The sequence below is a fragment of the Alexandromys fortis genome, unplaced genomic scaffold (assembly GCF_014885135.2).
Source record: "Alexandromys fortis isolate MF-2015 unplaced genomic scaffold, M_Fortis_MF-2015_v1.1 scaffold_301, whole genome shotgun sequence".
NCBI classification, from domain to species: Eukaryota; Metazoa; Chordata; class Mammalia; order Rodentia; family Cricetidae; genus Alexandromys; species Alexandromys fortis.
Window position 1 is genome coordinate 949,680 of NW_026068170.1, and position 10,249 is coordinate 959,928.

General features: G+C 38.9%; 1 non-coding gene across 1 annotated transcript; it reads left to right on the forward strand.

The window, feature by feature from the left end:
• Window positions 1–6,719: 6,719 nt before the first annotated feature.
• LOC126492183 (U6 spliceosomal RNA) lies at window positions 6,720–6,824 on the forward strand. The gene has a single exon (XR_007589546.1). It is a non-coding gene; the product is annotated as a U6 spliceosomal RNA (small nuclear RNA).
• Window positions 6,825–10,249: the final 3,425 nt, after the last annotated feature.

Below are 10,249 nucleotides of genomic sequence, written 5' to 3' on the forward strand. Positions count from 1 at the left end.
CAGGTACCTCACAGATAGTCCAAGCTTCACCATTGTCTCCTATGTATGGAGGGCCTAGTCCAATCCCATGGAAGCTCCACAGGGATCAGTCTAGAGTCCATGGGTTTCCATGAACTTAGTTCATCTGTCTCTGTAGACTTTTCCATCATGATCTTGACCTCGCTTGCTCATGTATTCCCTCCTCCCTCTCTTTGATTGGATTCCTGGAGCTCCACCTGGTGCTTGGTTGTGGATGTCTACATTTGGTTCCATCAGTTACTGGGTGAAGGCTCTGTGATGATAGTTGGGTATTCACCAGTCTGATTACAGGGGAGAGCCCATTCAGGTACCCTCTTCACCATTTCTAGGAGTCTCAGCTGGGGACATTGTTGTTGATTTTTGAGAATCCCTAGCACCAAAGGTTGGCATCTGTGGTCTCGTTGTCTGCATAATGTTTGTCCAGGACCTTCTAGCTTTCAGAGTTTCAACTAAGAAGTTGGATGTTATTCTGATGGGTCCATCTTGTTAAACTACTTGGCTTTTTTTCCTTTGCAGCTTTTAATACTCTTTCTTTATTCTGTAAGTTTAGTGTTTTGATTATTGTGTGGCAAAGGGAATTAAAGGGGTTCCAGCCCATTGGGTGTTCTGCAAGCTTCTTGTACCTTTATAGGCCTTTTCTTCTTTAGGTTGGGAAAGATTTCATTTGTGATTTTGTTGAATATATTTTCTGGGCCTTTGAGCTGGAATTTTTCTCCATCTTCTATCCCTTTTTTATTCTTAGGTTTGGTATTCTCATGGTATCCAGATTTCCTGGGCATATTTAGTTATGACTTTGATGGTTATAATGTTTTCTTTGGTCCCTGAATCTATTTTCTCTACCATCTTAAATGCCTGAGATTATTTATTTAATCTCTTGCATTCTTTTGGTTATGCTTACATCTGTAGTTCCTGTTCATTTATCCAGATTTTCCATTTCCAGAATTCCCTCAGTTTGCATTTTCTTTATTGCCTCTATTTCAATTTTCAAGTCTTGAACTATTTCTTTTACCTATTTGTTTGCTTTTTCTTGGCTTTCTTTAAGAGATTTATTTATTTCTTCCAATTTTTGTTGTATGTCTTTTCCTCCCTTTTTAAGGGGATTTTTTTATTTCCTCTTTAAGGGTCTCTATCATCTTCATGAAGTTATTTTTAAGATTGATTTCTTCTGTTTCTTCTGGGTTAGGATTTTCAGGTCTTTTTATTGTAGGACTATGAGGTTCTGGCAGTACCATGTTGCTCTTTAGGTTATTCAATGAATTCTTCCAATGGCGTCTATCCATCTCTTACTCTAATTGGTAAAGGTAGTGTTTTTACCTCTTTGTTTAATCATTCTATGGGTGTCTCTGTCTCAGGGATCCTCTCTTGGACCGATTGAAGCAGACACTGTCATCTCAGGGAGTTGTTGAAGTCACGGGGGATGGTTGGGTTTGGGGCAGAGTGGGGCTTGTATATTTCAGGGTCCAATGAGGGGGTGCTGAAGCAACCTGCCTACAGGAGGCTTCCCCTTGTGACTGAGGAGGAGGGGTGCAGGGTTATGTCCTTGGGCCTAGGACCTAGAGACTGGACTGTCCAGCTGAGAGGCTGGTCACTCACTTCCTTTTTTATACCTCCCAAGATACCATTAGAATAATTATGAAGCTAGGTTTTACTATCCATATAAGAATAACATTGCATAAGACAAAGTAAGTTTCTATAAGTTAAATACATCTGTGAGGATTTCTAGACTAAGGGGATTGGGTAGCATCCTATTAATATGCATGGGGAAAACTCCATCACTGAATACACACTAGAGTAAGGTGATGGAGACAGTTGATGGAGGCAGGTGATGGAGGCAGATGATGCAGGCTGGTGTGCTGCTCCAGGATGAACACTAGAGAGACTTGGGATATAGGACTGTGGCCAAAGTTGATCCTGTATGAAAGTGGTAAGAGAACATTCTTAGGAGAAGACATTTTACTTCTCAACATTGGAAACAGCCACAGCAGAATATCCCCAACTATTACAACCCAAGGGCCTGAAAGCAACAGAATAAAACCTCATACAATACTGCCACACTGACTTAGAAACTACTTTAGGTCTTTCTTTTACAATCGCAAATTGTAAAAGGAAGACCTTTGATGCAATGTCTTCAGACTTGGAAATTGAATGAACTTGATCTTTAATTTTCAGGCTCAGAAAAAAAAAGGTTAATAACTATGAAAGCAAGTTAGAAATAACATTTGCACAAATATAAAAGTACTCTACAACATATGGACACAGGAGACCACTTCCTACATATAACCCCAGCAGCACAGATACTAAGGGCAACATTGAATAAATGGGACCTCCAGAAACTGAGTAGCTTCTGTAAAGCAAAGGAAACTGTCACTAAGACAAAAAAGGCAACGTACTGACTGGGAGAAGATCTTCACCAACCCCGCAACAGACAAAGGTCTGAACTCCAAAATATATAAAGAATTCAAGAAAGTAGACTTTAAAATGGTAATTAACCCAATTAAAAAACGGGGCACTGAACTGAACAGAGAATTCTCAACAGAAGAAGTTCAAATGGCCAAAAGATACTTAAGGTCATGCTCAACTTCCTTAGCAATCAGGGAAATGCAAATCAAAACAACTTTGAGATACCATCTTACACCTGTCAGAATTGCTAAAATCAAAAACACCAATGATAGCCTTTGCTGGAGAGGTTTTAGAGTAAGGGTGGGAATGCAAACTTGTGCAACCACTTTGGAAATCAGTGTGGCGGTTTCTCAGGAAATTTGGGATCAACCTACCCCAGGACCCAGCAATACCACTCTTGGGAATATACCCAAGAGATGGATGCCCTATCATATTACAAAAGCATTTGTTCCACTATGTTCATAGCAGCATTATTTGTAATAGCCGGAACCTGGAAACAACCTAGATGCCCTTCAATGGAAGAATGGATGAAGAAAGTGTAAAATATATACATATTAGAGTACTACTCAGCTGTTAAAAACAATGACATCTTGAATTTTGCATGCAAATGGATGGAAATAGAAAACACTATCCTGAGTGAGGTAACCCAGACCCAAAAAGGTGAACATGGGATGTATTCACTCATAATTGGCTTGTAGCCATAAATAAAATACATTGAGCCTATAATTTGTGAGCTTAGAGAAGCTAAATAAGAAAGTGAACCCAAAGAAAAACATATAGTCATCCGCCTGGATATTGAAAGTAGACAAGATGGCCGGGCAAAAATTGGGAACTTGGGGGTGGATTGGGATGGAAGTAAGGGGAAATAGACTATGTATTTTTAAATAAAATTTATAAGAATGGTTTAAATTTCTAAGATAGTCTTTTGGTATCTTGGTATTTCAGATGAAATTTCATTAAATCTGTTGTGCAATTAAATGAAAATTAGCAATCCTAACAATGAGGAGTTTTTAAGATCTATTAACATGATTTGTTTCTATTTCTCTGTTAAATTCTCTTCATTACTTCTTTTCAGTAACAATTTTTCTTTTCAATGCAATGCCAGGCACATATGTTATTACCCTTATTCCTAAATAAGAATCGCTATGCTGTTGAAATGGAGCTATTTTTGGGTTGTGAATCTAGTCCCAATTTTGCCTTCCTTTCTCCCTTTTCCTTTTTAAAAAGTAATTTTGTAGGTTTTGGGATAGACATTTTTGCATATTTTTCTTGGAGATCCAAGTTATTGTCTGTTTTTGGTTCTTTTCATCCTGAAAATGCTCTTTGTCAGAGTGTGTACCTCTTAACTATAATGACTTCACACATCTCTCTCTCTCTCTCTCTCTCTCTCTCTCTCTCTCTCTCTCTCTCTCTCTCTCTCTCTGTGTGTGTGTGTGTGTGTGTGTGTGTGTGTGTGTGTGTTAGTAAGCATTTGTGTTCAGTTGAAGAATTCTATTTTATTTTGCCTTATTGTTAAAGCGTCTCTGGATACCAGATTATTGGCTAGCCTTTTTGCTTTGTTTTGTTTTACTTTTAGCATTTGAAATATGCCATTGAAATGGTTATCATTTCCCACTACTTCTGAACAAGAAGTCAGTCGCTAACCATTCTAATATTTCCTCATATGGAAGGTCATTTTTGCTTGCCACTAAGCATCCCAGTTTCCACCACCTGCAGTTAAACTATAACACTGTATGGGTTTCTTTGTGTTTGTTTATTTGGGACAAACCATTGAGGTTGCAAATTATTGTTTGCAATCATATTTAGAGAGCTTTGGGTTACTTTTTCTTCAGTTCATTAGCAGAGCTTCTCAACTTTTTGGCATCATAGCATGACACCATCTGCAAAGTGCTGGGCTGAGTTCCTCACCATACTGGTCTGCAAGCAACCCCAAGGCCGTGGGCTGGCTTGGCCTGGTTTAGTGCTTATTTCTTTTCTGTCTTATTGCATATTTTTAATCATTTGATGTGTGTGTATGAGTGTGTGTGCATGCATGTGAGTGTGTGTGTGTGTGTGTGAGAGAGAGAGAGAGAGAGAGAGCACTTCTGCAAGTTTTTTTTTCTTTAATGTATTCTTTGTTCCTGAGAGGATAATTTCTATTAATCAATAGATAAACTTACTTATCCCCTTCTACTTTCTGAAATCAGCTATTATCAGCATTCAGTTTTTATTTTATATGATTGGGTGTTTGTTTATTTTATATGAATGGCATGTATGTAAATGCACCATGTGCTTCATTGCCCGTGGAGGCTCAAACAGGACATTGCCCCTTAAAGGAGACGAAAATAGGAAAGAACTTCCAATCCCCTTTATTTAATCTGTGTTCAGTCATTGCCCAAGAACATTCTGAGAGAACAGCCTTGGCTCAAATGCTGCAGCATATTGTGTTGGTGCTTCACCCGGAGGTCTGCCTTCCGTAGTGACAGCAAACTCTTCCTTGGAAGATACCTGAGCAGTCCTCTACATCCTTGAAATTAATAGCAAGAAGAAGAGACAAAGTGAACTAGCAGAGAGAGCCCTGGCATCAGAAAACTTGAACCCAAAACCCTCTGGCATACAGTTGTTTTTATAATTGAGGATGTCCTCCAGCATTTCTTACTGACATTTCAAGTCTATCGTGTGAGAATGATAATTATCTTTGGGTTACCCACTGAACAAATGAGTAACATTACTATGAGAATTAGATGATACAACTCTTGGGAAGCACCTAATAAAAGGTTTAGCAAATAAATGTTCAGAGAACACATGAAAGTAACAAAGTGCCTTAATTTTTGCTTTATGAGAAATTAGAGACTCCAGTCCCAGCTTTGATGGGCTGTCCTAAATAATTTCCTTTCTCTTGCACATTCTGTGTACAGTAATGACACCGTGGCATGAAAATTTCTCCTTCACCTTGGAGTGACTTCGTGTTCTTTTCTGCTGACTCGCGGGGTCCTTTGTCCATTCTGCTATGACTGGTAAACATTGCCATGGGGGAACGTACATCCATCTTAGCAAGTGCTCCATTTGGCATCACGTCAGCAGTTTGACATGATTATGACTTTGGGCATAGGAACAACTGCTTCTCTGCTTAAGCTATTCTCCCCAAATCCTTCTCAGACCTGCTCTGTTCTCTGGCAGTGTGCCATGCCTGAATCCACTCATACATCCAAGGAAGCGTTGCTCTCAGTGATTGATTGACACAGAGATCTCAGCTCACTATTGTAATCTTCATCTCATCTATAATTGACCCTTTCATTTTAAGCCATTAAACATATCGTTGCAGTTATTCTCTATTTTTAGCAAATTACACGGTAATAATGATCATTCTACACTATTATTAATAGCTATGATAATGACACTGGTAATAATAAATTTATAATAGCTTCTAACTCACCTTGGCTGGGTGTGCTGTTGTTTATAAAATCATGTTATTACAGTCATCTTGCTGTCTAACTACCAACCACAGGTTGGTTTTCATTTCTTATAAATAAGTATTTCTTTGGAAGTTCGCATGACGGTGGCATTATTGAGTCAGAAAATATTAACATTTTCTTTCCCTCATATGCACATGTGTGTGATGGGCTGTGTGTATCTGTGGTCGCTGGTGTGTGGATGCACAGGAGTGTAAAGGTTCCTACCCATGGAGGCCTAGATTGACAACCTTTCACTGAGGCAAGGTCTTTAAGAGTTTTCCTACACAGCTAGTTTGTCCAGCCAGCTTGTTCTGGGGGGTCATCTGTATCTGTCTTCTGCATGTTGGAATTAAAGGCACATGACCAACATTCATGTGGGTTCTGGGTATCTGATCTCCAATCCTCTTGCTTGCATGGGTAGCTTTTAACCATTGAGTCTTCATCCCATCTCACTAGTAACATTTTTAGATTTATTGATTTTACATTATATGTATGAGTGTCATGCCTAAATGTATGTTTGTGTGACATGTGCATGCTTAGTGCCCACAGAGCCAAAAGAAGATACCACATTCCTTGGAACTGGAGTGAGGCACAGTTGAAAGACACCGTGTGGGGGCTGAGACCTAAATCCAGGACCTCTGGAAGAGCAGCCAGTGCTCTTAACTGCTGTGCCATCTCTCCAGCCCCAGCATTATTGGCATTTTAAATACACGGCATTTATTGTAAAAATAGTATTTATACCACAGATATGCGTTGATGGTAATTTACCAACCACTCACTACTATAAAAAAAAACGAGTCGGATATTATTTTAGTGGAGACCCTGTCAGCAAGCAGATTGCTGTAATTCTAAAGATATTCTCAGCTCACTTCAGCGGTGCATGTACTAATTAATATTGGAGCAGCATAGAGAAGATTAGCACAGCCCCTTTGCAATGATGACACGCAAGTCCGGGAAGCATTCTATATTTTAGATTGTGTCCCATAGCAATGTCAGAAGCTACCCTCGGAGCATCTCATCGCTATCACTGTCTCAACACGAGCTGAGAAAAGGACAACCGACCTAAAGCGAATTCGGGAGAACCCACGAGATCTCAAATCTACACAAAGTACTGCCAACAATTAAGGAGTGCTGAGAGCAGGAGAAACAGTCTTTCGAAGAGAAGAGCACACCAGTTGGTTATCCAATACTCAATGGCCAGCCTTGTAACCATGCATACAAGTAACATTGTGCCCATTGAGCAGAGTCCATTTATGTATTCAGGAATATATATGTATATACATATAGATATGTGTAGTAACAACAATCTATGAATACACAGACCATGAATTCAAAAGGGAGCAAGGTACAGTAAATGGGAGGGTTTAAAAAGAGGAGAGGGAAGAAATGACAATTATGTTATAATCTCAAAAACTAAATAAATGATTTAAAAAAAAAAAACAAGAAGAGACGGCCCTTATTGTTCATCTACTGGGGGGGGAGGGAACGTGCACAAATAAACATATTTAAATGTAACAAAAAAAAATTTTCTCATGGAAAAAAAACATTTTAAATACTGTGTACGCAACTACAGATGATGGAAGCAGATCTCATTCTGATCCTAAAATACTTTAGTTTCTTGAACTGATCAATGTGGCTTGCTAATGAATATTTGCTTTTTGCCTTTTGTTCTGTACTAGGATTCCCTGCGCTGCGGCAGCTCCCTCAGATAAATGATGTCGAAGAAGATTCACAGTCGTCATAGCTTTAGGGCTTTAGTACACAGTCACCTAACTCTGCTGCTTTTAGGTCTTTGGGAAGGCTCCGGCAGCGTAGGGCAAGACTACGCACGTGCCACAGACCAGATGGATCCTTCTCTACTGTACCAATAGAGACCACCCTTTCCTGTGGGCTTTAGTGCCAGCCGAAAGCTTACCAGAAACTCCCTCAGACTGAACAACATTTGACATGCACCCACTCACTTCATGTCATGTTCCTAAAGCTAACCAAGTGTTCCAAGGCTCCTTTTTATTTACTGCCTAGTCATTTCCCTCAATACAACCCTGTTTTGCTCCCTGCTTCTTGGTGTTTCTATAGTAACTCACCCCACTTACAAGACCCTACAAAGTTTGGTTTCCGCCTACTTTTGCATTCCCCACTTAAATAATGCTTCCTCTGGTAATTTTTTCCCTAAGAACAAAAAACTAAATGGAAAAGCAGCAACACAACCAACCGCCCAAGGAAATAACTGTTTCCCTAGCACTGTCTCGGTGTACTATAAAGCATTTGGAATGCAAGTCTTAATAGATGAATTATAACTAAATATTGAAAATCGTCAATATACTACATCACCTCCTTACTTTCCCTGAAAAATAACACTACAGCCAAAACACTATGCTCAAATGATGCTCTCTTTGCCTCTCTATGCCTCTCCTCACTTGTCCACTGGACTTGTACTAATAGTTTGTGACTAACACAAACATCTACTACCCAGAAAATATTTCAATGACTCCAACCTACTCCCCTAGTCATAGAAGTTTTCCATTGTCTATATGTGTGGTCTTGAAAATCCTATTGTTCATTTGAAATGTTTACACCAGTTTATGTAGATATTCAGATGCGTAATGTTAAGGGTGACTGACATGCATGTCATTGTCAAGTTCTGTGAGGACAGGAATGCAAAAAATTTTAGCAACTAGTGTCAAAAAGGTCAACGGATTTAAGAAGAAAGAATAAAGTGTTCAGTCACGAGCTGCACAGATCACTTGATGCAACCATGAGAAGAAAACAGAGTCACTGGTGTGGCAATCAGATCACTACTGAACCCTCAAAGAGACCGAATATTTACAAAGAAATAAACTGTGACCAACCGTAGTTCAAAATGTTTCCCGCATTTGAAATTCAAATATCAGTCAAGCACAGAAAAATAAATCTTCGCCAACTAGATCCATAATGTGCTAATAATCAAATAAAAACAAGTGTGATCTGGACTGACATGCTGAGGAACACTGTTCGCTAAGTATCAGTCTTAGCCATGAATTAATTGCTTTGTGTTATTTTTTTCCATTGTTATCCCTAAATAATTTCATCAAATAACAAATAAAATATAAGTGAGTAAAATACAATTGCATTATATTGAAATAAATAATAATGTAAATTGTCACACCATTTATGGAGCAACCTGTGTTTAATTGAGGAAAAGAGCAACGCCATATAGATGACATGTTTATTCAGCCATCCCGTGAAGAGTGAGATCTTTCCTCATCTTTGCAAAGGAGAGAGGTCCTCCATCACATCCTGACCCCATGAGTAATGACAATTGAAAATTAGGTGAGACCATCTAAAATGTCAAGGCATAATCAAGGATCTTGCTGAGAAGTTTCTGGACTATATCTAAGCTACTAAAGAATATAAGTCAACATTAAGTCCCCTTCCTCTCCTTCCGGAATTCATTTTATGCTAATGATGTGATACGATTTCCTGCGGTGCATGGTCTATCCGCTGAGTGTCTGCAGTCCTTTCTGTCTCAGAACTTGACACAGGCTAGCACTATTAATTTCCCAATTTCTAGGATCCTCTAACCCATTTTCTCTTATCTTATCTCCCCTAACTCAAGCCTAAAGAAATATATTTTAAGTTTGCGGAAATATTCATCAGAAGCGTTTGGCATGATGCTTTCTAATGGACTTCAGTTCTTAGAATTAGGAATGATCCACTGGAAATGATCAATGCTAGCAGTATTCTTAACTTTAACTCTTGATTTTAACATTCAAAAACGGTGGAGTTTGGGGATGTCAAAGGGCTAGTGGTTCTTTACTCCTCATTATTCCGGAAAGTTTCACGCCAATTTTTCATTTAGTTTCCTCTCTGTTTTGCTAACCAGAGCTCCAAGCTTGCCTATTTCTCTTTGTCATCCCACATCTTTCAGACACTATAAATACATGTGATCAACAGCACAGCCATGCACTAGCCATTTGTCAAGTTAATAGTCCTTTTGCCTTGAAAAGAAATGGAAATATTTCTTGTTCATTTTATGTCCTCTTCTAAGATCCCTTGAACGGTGCTTTGTTTCTTTTCTCTTGCCATTGTTTCTCCAATGTGCTAGTTGTCCCTGCAGACTTTTGTATTTTACAGGCTTGCAATTGGAAGTTGGAACATGGCTGTTTAATAAGACCGACTTCTTAGATTCTGTCCTGTGCTCCCACCTCTAACCTCTACTTTCCACTATTATTTTATCCCAGATGTTTTTAGGTCCGTGTTGGCATCTGGGCCATTTTATTAGTGATGAATAAATATGGAACAAGGATTACTAAGACTAAAACATAATGCCAGAAAAAGTAATCAATCCTGTCCTCAGAATAAACTGTTATTGTTTGCCATGGTTGGCATTTCCAAACTAAATTAGTAGGTTTTCTAAA